This window comes from Tupaia chinensis, unplaced genomic scaffold, assembly GCF_000334495.1.
Source record: "Tupaia chinensis unplaced genomic scaffold, TupChi_1.0 Scaffold148607_1, whole genome shotgun sequence".
NCBI lineage: Eukaryota > Metazoa > Chordata > Mammalia > Scandentia > Tupaiidae > Tupaia > Tupaia belangeri.
The window spans coordinates 2761925-2776633 of NW_006208456.1; positions in this window are offsets into that span (position 1 = coordinate 2761925).

Genomic DNA, 14709 nt, shown 5'->3' on the forward strand with positions numbered 1-14709 from the left:
TTCCCATTTCTGTTTGGGTCATAGCTCCATGGAGTACTGGTCCCGCATCCTCTACCCCCCTTTTTTCTCTCTCTCCTTCACATACACACAAACACCATCAGCCCCTGACAAGCTGCTAAAACCTGCAGCCTCATTCTCAAGATGTGTATTGGTGAAATTTACATGGCATTCACTGTGGAGCCCATGGTAATGCAGAAGGTGTATGCGTTAATATTCCAGCAACCAACCCCTACCTGGATGAGTGGATGGAGGTCACTGAGCTCTGCAGTCATATGCAAGACAAGGCTCTGACCTGTACACCTGCGGGCATGCTATGCAGTGAGGCCTGAAATTCCTTTCACTGCCCGAGATGACTCTAAGCACCTGCTTCTAAAGTATGCCTGTGATCGTGATGTTCTCCCATTTTTTGAGCTCCTAAGATGTGTCAGGCACTGGGGGAAACAGGACATCCTTACTATCTGTGACAGTAGGGGAATGGACACAGTCTTTTATGCTCACTGAAAAACTGCTTAGTCATGTATGGTGGGGGCCAGCTAGGGAGCATTTCTCCAAGTCATGACTTTGACTTAGGTCTTAAGGGCTGAGGAGGAGTTCCCCGTGGAGGGAAGGGAGGTATGCCAATGAGAAGACAGGACATATGCAAAGCCTGAGCAACTGGGAGGGATCACAAGGAGCTCCTGTGGCTGCAGTTTAGAGAAGAAGGGTGTAAGGGGAGGGAGAAAGCTGAAGGAATAGGATGGAGTCTATTATAGGGGGCTTCCATTTAGTAACCTCCTTGTCTTAGATAGAGGGATGCATTCTCCACATCGAAACCACCAGCTGGCCCTGGAGTAGACAGACTATTTATCTGGAATTCTGAACAGCAAAGAGTCGCTTGTACAGGGAGGAAGCTGGATGTTAATCTCCATCAACCCACCCAAAGCCACTCCAAATAAACAACCATCGACAGAAGGACCACAAGGTTGCCATGCTCAAAGACAGTCCTTCAGCCCTGCTTCTAACCAGTCTTCCTTCCACGTGATGGCCCTTTCATAGACATTGTGGAGCTGCCAATGCGGCAGGTCTAGCCTGGTTCCTGGGCTTCTGCTGCCAAGGCGCAGCAACTGGACCATGCCCCTTCCTCCCTGACCCTTTCCTCAGGTACCTTCACTCCTCTAAACTGAATTCTCCACTCCCTTTGGGCCCTGGGTTCCTCTGGGGACTCAGCCTCTGTCAGGTTCTTGCCTTCCAGTCTCATTTTGCTTGGCCTCAGGTTCCTCTCCGATCCCACAAGCTCATGCTGTTGAAGTTTCATCAAGTCTGGGTGTCGCACTTCACATCTCCAAGCCCGTGTACTTTGCAGCCTCCCTCAGGGCTTCGTTTCCTAGATAGGAAAGGCATGTGTGCTTTATATCAAACAGATAGCTGGGAAGTGCCTACAGCATTTCAGTCATCGATTATCAAGCACCCCTTTCAGGCAGCAGAGTGGCCAAGAAGAATAAGGAGCAGTTCGTATCCTCAAGGAGCTTCCAGTACAGTAGGAAAGGCAGACAGCATATATCATGTTAGTGCCATGACAGAGAAGCTCAGGGTACAATGTGAATACAAAGATGGAGGACCGAGTCCAGGCTGGGAGGACAAGTGACTGGGACGATCCTGAAGAAGATGCTGTATGAGCTGGGCCTGAGACTTGGAAAGTCTGAGCCAGGAGAAAGTGGAAATGGTGGCAGAGAGGGGGCAGAGCAGTGATTACCAAAGCAAAGTCCCCCAAATTAAACCCACACCAGGCTCTACCATGTTCCCTTTATCAATGGGGTGCCTGATCTGAAAAACATTGCCATATTTTAAAATGATATTCCAATGTGGAGCCAGGAGGTGGCATGTTGGTGGAGATACTGGACTCTCACATGGCTAGCTACAGTTCAAGTCCTGGATCTGACAGCTTGCTTTCTCACTTTCCCTCTCTCTCTCTCTGTCGCTCTCTGGTGAGCATATGCACCCTACAGAAAATTTAAAATAATAATAATAAATTAATTTAATTAAATAATTATTTAAAAATTATGTTCAGGGCCAGCAGATAGTGTAGCAGTTACATCACTGGACTCCCACGTGGTGGACAGCAGTTTGAGTCCCTGACCTGGTGGCTTCAAAATCACACCAGGCGTGTGTATATGTGTGCCCAAGATCCAGGGAGGAGAATGGAGAAGGGACTGCAGCATGGCCATCCCCCCAGGAGGTGATTTTTTTACTTTCCCTCTTGGGGGAGGTGATTTTTTACTCTCTCTCTCTCTCTGTTGTGCACACCCCCTAAGGCAAAAACCTTTTTGAAAAATGATATTCGAATTAAATTTAAATGAGATTCAATGTGGATGAACTGGAACTATGTGGAGCACTTGAGAATGCAGTGAGGCACATGTGTAGATATTTGAACAGCCATTCCCCACATTGGTACGTGGATGGAGGTCGCTGAGATATATAGCCATACACGAGGCAAGGCCATGACCTATACAAAACTTTATATAGCTTGGATGAAGTCAGAAAAAGCATTTTTATCAAAATTTTCACATGACATAGAACTGGAAGAATAAACTATAAAACTGGAAAATAGAAACAAGATATAAATGGATCTAGATAAGCTGAGATTTAATACAGATAAGTGAAAAAGTCTTGCATCTTAGTCCAAAAAAAAAAAATCAATAACTAATGTAGTATTTGTTTTGATGGCAGTTCACATGAAATGACCTGAATTTGGTTGTTCTGGGGTGGAATGGGGAAGAGAGAACAGAGACCGTTGAAAAGGGAGAGCCTAAATAGCACTAGTTTAAAGGAAACTAACAATGCACTCTTCTAAAAGGTCTAGTGCCATCGTGGATAGAATCCAGGGCTCAGAACAGCGACAGTAATCATGTGTGTACTCCATACTGTCCAGACACAAAGGAAGTTTTGCACTTCTTTCTGCTGCTGTGTTTTAAGTGGCATATTATGACTGTAAAGCATGTCTAGGGGAAGGTAGTCTGAATGGAGATAAATAAACCCAAGAGGAATAGTTGAGATATTGGTGAAGAAAAATCTTGGGTGGGGCAGATTCTGGCAACTTTTATGTATTTTCAGGATTATTGGGTAAAAGAAGATTCTGCTTGTTCTATGTTTGGGTTAGTCCTAACAGGTTAACTGCTATTACCCAACCGAAATGACCCAAAACATTATTTATGCTCACAGTGGCAGGGAGGGTGGGAGGGGCTTTGATCCACATGGCCACTCAAGGACCTAGGATCCTTCCATTCTGGAGTTCCAATGTCTTACAGAAATCCTTTCACCTTAGTATTCAGTCAATGGATGGGAAGAGTTGCCCAATGGCAGAACAGATACTATTGCTGAATAATGAGATCTTTGACACTGGATGTACTTCAAGAGAAGCTGAATAGGACATTCCAGAAAGGCTTTCTACACAGAAGAACAACCTCTAAGGAGTGTCTTATCTGTGAAAGGCCTAGAGTTTTCCTAAGATTTCATTACCTCTCTTTGCTCAAGGTTTCCTCTCCACTCTTGGCCTTGGGCTCCTCATTGTCAACATTCAGAGCTTGACTGGTGGGAAGACAGAATGGCCCTGCCTCCTGAAGCTCAAGGGGTCTCATTGTTGTTGGCTAGGAGTCCTCACACCACTGAGGGCTCTCATGAGCTATGAGCTAACTCAGGATTCAGTGGTGACATGATAGCAGGTTTCAACAGAGTCAGTGAAAACCAAATAATCCTGGGGACCAGAGGAAAAGAGTGTGAAGGGCCAAAGAGATGCATAAGAAGACCAGTCCTTATTTATTTTATTTATTTTGGAGAGTTTTTTTGTTTGTTTGTTTGCTTGCTTGCTATAGGGCACGTACTTGCACTCTCTCTCAGAGAGACAAAGAGACAGAAAGTGAGAAATCACCCCCCAGGGGAATGGCCAAGCCACAATCCCTTCTCCTCCATTCTCCTCTCAGGATCTTGGGCACGCACGCACACGCGCCTGGCGTGAGTTCAAGCCACCAGGTCCGGGACTCGAACCACGGCCAACTACATGGGAGTCCAGTAACAGCCATTACGCTAACTCCTGGTCCCAGACCAGTCCTTATTTTAAAATATGTACCTAAAGGCCAATCTCACAGATACCTCTGCCTTAGCTTCGCATGCATCCAGCACACCCCAGGGATGAGACGGGGAAAGAGGATGTAAGGGGAAGTTCATGGTACCATGCAAAAGGTTCCTGGGCTAGTAAAGAAGGAAGATATAAAACCCAAATGGATCAGTCCATCTCCTGAGCGTCAAGGGGCAAAAGGAAGCTGGGGGACCCATTATGTAAGCAGGCTTGGAAGGCGTACCCACTTTCACACCAACAGCATCAGGTCAGATGGAAACAGTGGTTTTCAAATGTTTTAACCCCAACTCAGGGTAAGAAGTCCATCTTTTAACACAACTCAACACACGTAGACATTTACCTTCAACGGAAACAGCTTATTCTCAGGGGTTCCGTTACCTCTCTTCTGTTTGCTAATGCTGGTTGTGACTCACTTCCGTGATTTCACAGCTCACAAAAGTATTTCAGTGCTCACCTGGGCAGTGGTACAGACACAGCTGCTGGAGTCCCTGACAGAAGTTGGGATAACCCAGGGCAAATCCAGACCAGGAGGCAGGAAGGAGCAACCATGATGGTCGATCTAAATGTCCCCCAGGAAGGTCTTGAAACTCTTGATCCTGCAGAAAAAGAAGGCCTAGGGAAGGAGGGTTCCATCCTCTGGCCTTCATATCTGCCAGGAAATGACGTTCCTTTGCTGGTTTAGTTAGAAGATGGTGAGCAGGGTTCTTCATGCTCACCTAGGGCAGTGTGAGGGGGAGCTGACTAAAACCTCAGTGGAAAAGATTTTCATTCTACACAGCCTTGGGGGGTGAGTACGTGTGGAGAGGGAGATAGCAAGAGACTTTACACACTAACAAAGGTTCACCTGATATTTCCTCTTGTTAAAAGTAAGAGAAGGGTGCTGTCATTAACAACTGTGTAGGGCCAGCATGGTAGTGCAGTGACAAGGTGCTGTTGAAGCACCATATGGGAGATCAAGGTTCGGTTCCCTGGTCAACCTGTATTTACCAGGCATAAGTGCCCATGAGGCTGGCTGGCTGGGAAGACCGATGGGTGGGATTGGGCTGTGAGGCTCCATTGAAGGTGCTTGTCTTTCTCTCTCCTCTCTCTCCCTCTTTCTCATGAAAGAGCTAAAGAAAATTAAAAAAAAAAAGTTTAAATGTATGTTAATCTGAGAGTTTTTCCCAGAGGACAGGTGAAACACTAGGTAGTTTGAGCAGGTCTTGTCCAGCCATAGGGTTCATGACTTCTTCAACTCAGTCCAACAAAATCTGCCTAATAGAATTCACCAGAGAAAGACAGAGAGGGAAAGTGAGAAAGCATGCCTCCAGGTCCAGGACTTGAACCACAGTCGGCCAGCGGGAGTCCAGCACCTCAACTACCACACCACCTGCTGCCCCCTGCCTATAGATTTTCACTCTGGCGTGGTGTTGGCTGAGGAAAGTTTGTTGGGATTCATAGACAGGCCAAGTCAGGCTTCTCCATGTCCAGACCCCTAGAAAGGGCCAGGCCGGGGAAAGCCTTCCAGAGAGCGAGGGAAGGGACCCACAAAGGGGTACAGGCAAGGGAGGCGGCTGCACACGGTGTGCCAAGTGTTCTAGGCTAGGCGGGAAGCACAGGGGGCTGGTGGAGGGGAGCGGGAAGGAGCCGGGGGAGCGGGAGCTCGGTGCCAGGCAGGAGGCAGATCTGGCTCCTGTCATACCTGCACTAATGAGCTGCAAGCAGACGGAAATGGCCCAGCGTGTGAAGGCCAGCAATGGGAAGGTCCTCCTCATGCCAGCTGGACAGGAGAGGACCTCGCAGGGTGGAAACAGGGCTGGTCTACTCCCCATACCCTGGGCTCTCAAGCTAGAGGCTGGAACTTCCAGGTGGGTGGTGAGGGCAGATCAGATGAGGTTGAAATAAGACCTCCTGGGGGCAAGGGGATTAGAAAGATGCCACAGGACCTGGCATAGGAGAGAGAGCGAGCCAAGGGGCTACAGAGGCGCCCTGCCAACCCTGGGGAGGGACGAGGCTTCAGAGGGTTGTCAGCTGCAGCCATAGGCCCTAAGGAGAGAAGTTGAGCAGGGGTAAAAACTGATCAGTCAACTGACTCAACCCGTGCAGCTGAATGGATGAGTCCACTCCACCCTGCCAGGGCGACAGAAAGGGCCACAAGTATTCGCAGACTGTAAACACCCAGAGGGACAGGCTTGTCTGGGTCTACAAGGACCTGGCAAGGCCCAGCAGGGCAGGGCTGGAAAGAGAAGGGACGGAGCCTACCATCCTCTGCAGTGGACCGTCCTGAGAGCCTGGAGGAAGGGTTACTTCGAGAGCCCTAAGGGCAACCCAGAAAGCCTCACTAGAGCCAAGAGCTCTATCCAGCTGCAACAGGGCCGGGACTGTCCTTGTGTGTGCAAGGAGCATGTGTTTTTCCCATCCTGCAATCCAGGACCCAGGGACACAAGCATGGCATTTCTATTTGGGCCCAGGCATGGTGTCACTGGTGTGAGAGAGCCAACTATGCCTCCCCGCAGCAGGGTGGGGCCAGGGCAGCTAGATAAATATTTCTGGAGCATGTGCATTAACCTTTTTTTTTTTTTTTTTGAGAGGTTTTTGCTATAGGGCACATGTGCTCGCCAGACAGACAGAGAGAGACAGAGAGATAGAAAGTGAGAAATCATCCCCCGGGGGGATGGCCACACCGCAATCCCTTCTCCTCCATTCTCCTCTCAGGATCTTGGGCACGCACGCACACGCACCCGGCATGAGTTTAAGCCACCAGGTCCGGGACTCGAACCACGGTCGACTACATGGGAGTCCAGTGACATAGCCATTATGCTAACTGCTGGTCCTTGTGCATTAACCTTTCATATGCAGGGTGACCTCTCCTATGGCTTCCATATGGGCCCTCACCCCACTTTTGGTATTGAAATTTCCTACCATAAGCAGAGCCTATGGGTCCAATCTAATGTGCACACTTATTCACCACTGGCTGGGGACCCTCCAGGCAGACTAGCTTCTAACACGTAGCCAGGGACGAGGGACATTGCCTCCCCTCTTGGGGTCTCAGTGTATCCATCTGTAACTAAGCCCTTTCTGCACCCAGGGATTTTCACTGGTCCCAGCCTTTCACTTAGCCTGTGTTTGCTATGGGAACAGCCCAAGTCTCCAATGCACCAACAGGCAGGCATGTCACCCTCCAGCTGTGACAACTGTGGACTTTGTCTGTCTGCCCACCATCTCTCCTCTCATGTTCTGGTACCAGCCTCCCTTTTCCTTTAGGGAACCTTCCACTTCCTAGTTTGTCTGACTGAACTGCCAATTGCAATACTTGCCAAGGGGCACACAACCCAAACTGAACACATGGTTCTAACTGGACCATCTAATTGCAGCTCCCCAAAACAGACACAGCCCTGGGAGGATCCTGGGGCTGAGAGTCCCATCACGACCAGATTTGTGGCCATCTCAAGCCCCATCTTTTCAGTTTTTATTTTGCTTCTGTTTGCTCCTAAAGTCTTTCTTGTAATCCTTTTTTTTTTTTGAATGTACAAATTAGTCAGAGTCCTTGCTGCTTGTAACTGAAGACCCTCATTTATACAATTCAGGAGAGACCGGTCAGGAGCATTGCAGGATTCCCTTCTTTGCGGTCCCAAGACATCTGGCTCAGCTTGCCCACAACACACGACTCATGCAGGAGACACAGGAGGGTAAGGTTCTCCTTGCTCAACGAGACTGTGAATGTCGGCCACTAAACAAACACACATTTGTGTCTCAGACACCTGGCTCAGGACCTCACATTCACTTTCTGTCTCTCTCTCTGTCTCTCTCTGTCTCTCTGTCTATATAGCACACGCACCCTATAGCAAAAATCTCTCTCTTAAAAAAAAAAAAAAAAAAAAAGACCCATGACCTTGGAGAAAGCAATTCCAATGGGGACAAAACTTAATTGGTGTCAAGGGGTAATACTGAGAGAACAGATATAAACAACTACCAAGCAGATCTGAAGCATGAATAATGAGTATAGAACCTTCATTCAAGAATAGGTCTCGAGGGACCAGCAGATGGTGTAATGGTTACATCACTGGACTCCCACATAGTTGACTGTGGCTCAAGTCCCAGATCCGGCTACTTAAAACTCATGCTGGACACTTGTGCCTGTGTGCCCAAAATCCTGAGAAGAGAATGGAGGAGAAGAGATTGAGGTGTGGCCATCACTCCTGTGGGGTGATTTCTTGCTTTCCATCTCTCTATCTCTGTCTCTCCAGTGAGCACACACGCCCTATGGGAAGAATTTCTCTCTAAAAATAATAATAATAATAATAATAATAAAAAGAATTAAGGTGGATGTGAGAAAAAAGGTAGGGAGCATAAATGTTTTTGGGTAGAACGTGAGAGAGAAGGGCCGGAAAGGAAGGTTGGGACACAAGCGTATGGGATGTGCATCAGCTTTGGTTGCAAGTTATAGAGGCTGACTCTGGCAAACTCAGGTAGGGAAAAATCATTGATTGGAAAGATACAGCGTATTGAAGGAGACATTCCACACAAGGCCTGGAAACCAGGGACCAGGCACTGTGGGGATCTGGATGGCAGAAACTCATGAACTGTCTGGCATTGGATGATTCTAAGCCAACAGGCAACAGTCTCCTGTGGCTGATGGTGGTCTCAACCCATATTTGAATTTCCCAGGAGAGAGTTTGATGGACCTTGGGTCCTGTGCCCGCCCTTCAGGAGTAGAGGGGTGGGAGAATCTCATGGCTGGCAGCTCCACCAGGAATGCATGGAATTGAGAAAGCTGAAGTTCCCCAAAGGAAGGCTGAGTTTCTGTTACTCAAGCAAGGGGAAACGGTGCTGAGCATATGTGCACACCAGATGTTTACTACACATGGGATGTCAATTTGGAGAGGAGGGAGATGAGTGGGGTGGGGCTATGGGAATTTCCAGGATACTCCAGAATCTGCCTTAGGGGCCAAAACTCTTGTTCCAGCCCCGGATTGCATCTCCCGCTCCCCCTATAAAAGTGTGCTCACCCCTCTTTCGGTTCTTGACAGCCCAATAGGATGGTCTCCTTAGCTTCCAGACAGGCTCAGCTCCTGCTAGAATAATTTCCACCCACCTGTTCTCCATGCAAAAATTCACAGCCAGTGGAGACACATCTGGCCTATAAAAGACATGCTTGGAAGTTTCCCAGGCTGCTTGGAACAGACTGGGGACAACACAGGGTCAGCCACTGATACAAAGACAAGGAAACAGCTGGCTTGAGAGCCATGGTCACTGTGACCTGAGCACCGCCCCCTCCCCCCACACACACACTGTCAGGCAGCCTAATGGCCATGGGACAGATATGCCCTGAAACAAGCAAAACCCTTGAGACTCCAAGGGGATTGAATAGTGGACCCTGTCCTCTTACTCCAGCACCTGGCTATCCTTGCCACCCCTCCGACTTCTTCAGTGGGTGGAAGGGCTATTGCCCTGCCCTTCTTCCCGTTTTTGTCCATATCATTCTCTTCTAAACACTCTGGAAGTTTAAAAAAAGCCAGGAAAGGTTTCACTGGGGAGAGTCAGAAGTACTTCAGTGGCAGAAGTCACTGCATCCAAGTGTTAAGAATGTGAAACAGGGGCCAGCAGGTGGTGTAGTGGTTAAGGTGCTGGACTTCCACAGGGTCAACCACGGTTCAAGTACTGGGCCCAGCGACTTAAAACTCATGCAGGGCATGTGGGTGTGCCTGCCCAAAATCCTAAGAGGAAAATGGAAGAGAAGAGATTGTATCATGCCCATACCCCTCTGGGGGGTGATTATTTGCTTTCTGTCTCTCCAGTGAGCCCACGTGCTCTTCAGCAAAAATCTCTCCCAAAAAAAAAGAAAGAAGGAAAAGAAAAGAGAATATGAAAGAAGAACCAAGGAGCCTTAGAGAAGCCTCTAGGTCAGTGGCTTTCAACTTTAATTTTTAAACAGCTAAAACCTTTATGCAATGTTCCAGCATTCAGGAAATACTTACAGAGTACTGAGCACGTACTGTGTGGGGCGCTGTGATAGGGCATGCCCAGGGAGCAGGGCAGACCTGAGTCCTGCCCTCTGAGCTCAGTCTAGAAGAGGTGATAGACATGGAGCACATAATTAGGTCAGGGATGAATTACAGTGGGCATAGAGCTAGGACAGAGACTGGTGCAACTGGGTGGCCTCATATAGACTTGGGGACAGAGAAGGCACTCCCAAAGAAGCAAAGTTCAAGCCGAGACCTGAAGGATGAACAGGGGGTAAGAAAAGGGATCAGGAGGAGGGGACAAATCCCCAAGGCAGGAAAGTGCTGTGTTGGAGGAAATGACAGGGAATTGCAGTGGTGAGGCGAGGCACCAGGGTGGCTGGGGATGAGGGCAGAGCCTCATGGGCCTGCTCAATGACTTGAACAGGAAATGGTAAGCTGTTGTAGTTGAAAGGGACCCCACCCCTGATCACTCCCTGACACCCCCACGCACACATCCTCTTGTCTTAAGGCCTCCGAGACATCTCAGAGGAACTGTAGGGCTTATCAGAACACAGTTTGAAAACCACCAGACCTGCTTGCCATCTTCAGATGAGAAGAGAGACTTTACAGTTGTCCACACCAGTGTCCTCTCTGTTAATTCTGGGCAGCTAAGCCAGCCTGCCTGGACAGACTGTGATGTGGGGCCAGGCTCTGCACTGCGCATCTTAACGTCTTCCGGGTGGGGTGGGGACAGCCTCAACAACCAGCTCAGGGCTCTGTCGTGGGGGAGTGGAACCCAAGGATGAGATGTTGCCATTTGCCTGACCTCGAGGGGCCTCAGTCTTTCCCCCCTGAGCTGGGAGAAGCCTCGACCTCCTTGGCCTGCCCCATCAATCATCCAAGGCACAGGTGGGCCGCCTGCCAGGGCAGCAGATTCCTCTCCAGCTCCAGCCTCAACATTCCTTCCCCACTCGGGGGTCAGGGTCAAGAGTAGGGTACTTTCCCAAGCCTTGGAGAATTGTGGCGCCTCCTGCTATCTACAGCTACCCAGCTCAGAGGGCAGCTTCCAGGGAGACAGACTGGCGAGAGGAGCAGTCAGCTGGGCCTCAAAGCAGAGCTGCAAAGCGAAGGGGCCTGGAGAGGAGGGCCCTAAAATATGCCAACAACTTCAGGGCCTGGGAGCCAAAGCAGAAAGCTGGGAATAGAAGGGCAGGAGCCCAAATGAGGCTTTGTCTGCCTCAAGAAGAAGCTAGAATTTTCCTGCGCCAAGCCAGCTGGTCCTCATCTGACTAACTCTCAAGAGACCCCTAGTTGGCCTGTCCACAGTTGCAGGGCAGAAGCCAACAGTAGCCACCAGCTTAATGACAAAATGGAACCAAGAGTCAGGCAATGCAGGCACTGTAAACCCCTTTGCAGCCCTACTGGCCAAAGGCCAAGCATGTCTGGCTGGTAGGAAGGATCTAAAGACAAGGGGCCGGCCCCGTGGTCTTGTGTTTAAGGGAGCTGGATCCCAATGGCTGACTACATGGTTCAAATCCTGGCCCTGATAGCTTGAAAACATTCTAGGTGCATATGTGTCTAATGCTTCAAATCCCACCAAGATAGGGAAATAGAGAAAAGAGTGCAGTGTAACTGTGCCCCCTGAAGGGGGGGTTTCTCTGTCTCTGTATCTCTCTGGTGAGCACACATGCCCTCCAGCAATTTTTAAAATTAAATTAAAAAATAGGGGCCAGCCCGTACATGGTGATTAAGGTAGCTGAATCCCACATGGCAGACTACCCCGTTTGAGTTCCAGACTGGGTGGCATGAAAACCACACAGGTGAATGTGTGTGCGTGCCCGAAATCCCGAGGAGAAGAAGAAATTTGGAGGAGGGATTGCAGTGTGACCATCCCTATAGGAGTGCTTCCTCACTCCCCCGCCCCCACCCTCTGTCTCTGTCTTTGTCTCTCTAGTGCACACGATCTCTGGCTAAATGAATAAATAAAATGGAGGAGGCTGAGGCAATCACTTCTGGGCCAGACAAGGAGTAGTTGCAGAGAGAGAAGTCTCTTGGGGTCAGGGAGGTGGTTTCACTAGCCAAGGCTAGCCTGAGGCAGCTCTCCCTCCTGCTTCTCATCTGGCATGCTGCTCTGGGAGCACCCGGCACCTGCATCCTGCCCTCCAGGCAGAGAGGAGCGAGGGCGCAGGTGTCAGAGGTCAGCTGCTCCCCGTGCTAGCCATGTGCTCTTCAGCGAAGATCTCAACCTCTCTGAGATTCTGCTTCCCTTTCTGTAGAGATAGGGTCGATAAGAGCTATTCCATGGGAATGCAGAGATGACTGAATGAGAAAATGAAGGTAAAGATCTCAGCTCATGGGGCTGGCAGGTGTTACGGTAGTTAAGGGCACTGAACTCCCACAGGGCTGACTGAAGTTTGAGTCCCGGAACTGGCGGCTTGCTTTCTCACTCTCTCTTTCTCTGTTTCTCTATCCTTCTCTGGGCAAATTAAAATAAATAAATAAAGTTAAATAAAATAATACTTTTTTTTTTTTTAAAGGAAGATCTCAGCTCTTAAATCATGTGCTATGGCTACCCCTAATGGACAAGGGAGAGAGGAGGGGGAATGGGCAAGTATTGAGGGGCCTTTACCTTTTCAAAATGGGGTAATTTTTAAAAAAATAATTATTTTATTTTATTTATTCATTCATTTATTTTAATTTGACCAGAGAGAGGTACAGAGAGAGAAAGAGAGAGAGAGAGTGAGAAAGCAAGCCACCAGGGGTCCGGTACTCGAACCACAGTTGGCCATGTGGGTGTGTCCAGCACCTTAACCACCAAAATGGGGTAATTGATGAGAGACAGAATTTCGAAAGTTTCAGATCCCATTTCCGGGACCTAGCAGCCAGGCTAGGTAGTGGGTGGCAAGGACATGAGGTAGGGAGTTTTCTCTATTGAAAAGAAAACAGAAAGAGGAAGTCAGCTCTCCCATGCATGTCAGCCAAGAGCCTGGGCAGACGGTGTCTGCTCCAGGGGAAGGGCTGGTGTGGCCGAGCTCCATTGCCCTCTGGCAGCCGCTCACTCCTGTTTTCCTCATTAAGTGTAGCTGTAGCCTGGCCCCCTTTACACTGTTGATAAGGGCCAGAAACGATTTGTGGGCCCCAGACAGACGGTGTCAGATGCTTCCAAAGTCACCTCAGCAAGGTGGGGCTGTACTCGGGTGGGTTGCAGGAAGTCAGAGTGGAGCACCAACTTCTGGGGATGTGTATAAGCCCTTTACCGTGTTGCTAAACAGAAATACCTGGGACTGGGTGACTTAAAGAAAACAGGTTTGTTTGGCTCATGATTCTGGTGGCTGCAAGGTAGGGAGCCAGCATCTGGCCGGCCTCCGGGGCTAGGCTACAACATGGCTGCTAGAAGCAGAGAGGAAGGTGGGCATGTTCAAAAGGGAGGAGAGAGGAAGAGGAAACAGACTTTTTCCCTTCCTCTGTTTATCTCTCCCAGCCTCAGCAGATTGCATGGTGCCTGCCCACCTGGAAGGCAGGCCTTCCCCTCAAAGGTCTCACATCTCCTAACCCATTCCACACCGTGATACTCTGGGGCACAAACCGTCATCCAAACCATAGCAGGGTGGGATCTAAATTCAGGGGACCTCCCTGTGTGCCAGCATGGCTAAGCCTCATGGACACCAAAAGACTGTTAAAGTTAACATTTGTCGAACACATACTGTTTGACCACCTTTAGATCTAAGAACTTGTGCATATTAGCTAATCCCCATAACCATCCTTTGAAGTTGGTAGCATTATTACGTGTATTTTACAGCTAGAGAAACTGAGGCATAGGGTAATTAAGAATCCTAACCAATGGGACCAGCAGTTAGTGTAATGGCTATGTAGCTTAACTCCCATGTAATTAACCACGGTTCGTGTCCTGGACCCGGCAGCTTAAACTCACACCGGGCACAAGTGCATGCGTGCCCAAGATCCCAAGAGGAGAAGGGATTGCGGCATGGCCATCTCCCCTGGGGGGTGATTTCTCACTTTCTGTCTCTCTGTCTCTGTCTTTCTGGCAAGCGCACGCGCCCTATAGCAAAAACAAAACAAAACAAAACAAAAAAAACTTAACCAAGGAGTTTATAATTTTTCAGAAAGGTGAGACCATAGATTAACATACCTTGTGAGAAAAAAAAAAAAATCTATACTATACTCTTCCCCATCATCCCAAGTATCTCACTCCTCAGTTTTGTGTCTCCACCTGCCTCAGTTTCCTCAGATTTCCAGCTGCTACTCTGGTAACTGGGCTCAAAGGGCCCCCCTCCCTCTCTGTCTGAGGAATGGACATGGTCATTTTTCTAGAGTTCAGCCAAAGCATCGTCAGAATTTTTTTTTAAGCTTATCTAGGAAGTGCAGAAAAAAAAAAAAAAAAAAGAACAAGATAAAACTACAAAAAGCTAAGAATCTGGAAAGAGGAGTTTACAAAGCAGTTTTCACATTTAAGATAAAGGAAATAATAATAGCTCTTGGTGTGCTGTGCCCTGGTTATATGTTATTTAGTTTAATCCTCAAGGGTGCCCAATGAGACAAGCAGTATTAACCTCACTTCACACATACGGAAACGGATGCTCAAAGAGGTTAAGCAACTTGCCAGGTCACACGGCTTGTAAAGAGTGGAGCTAGAGTCAAACCTGCCTTTGCTCT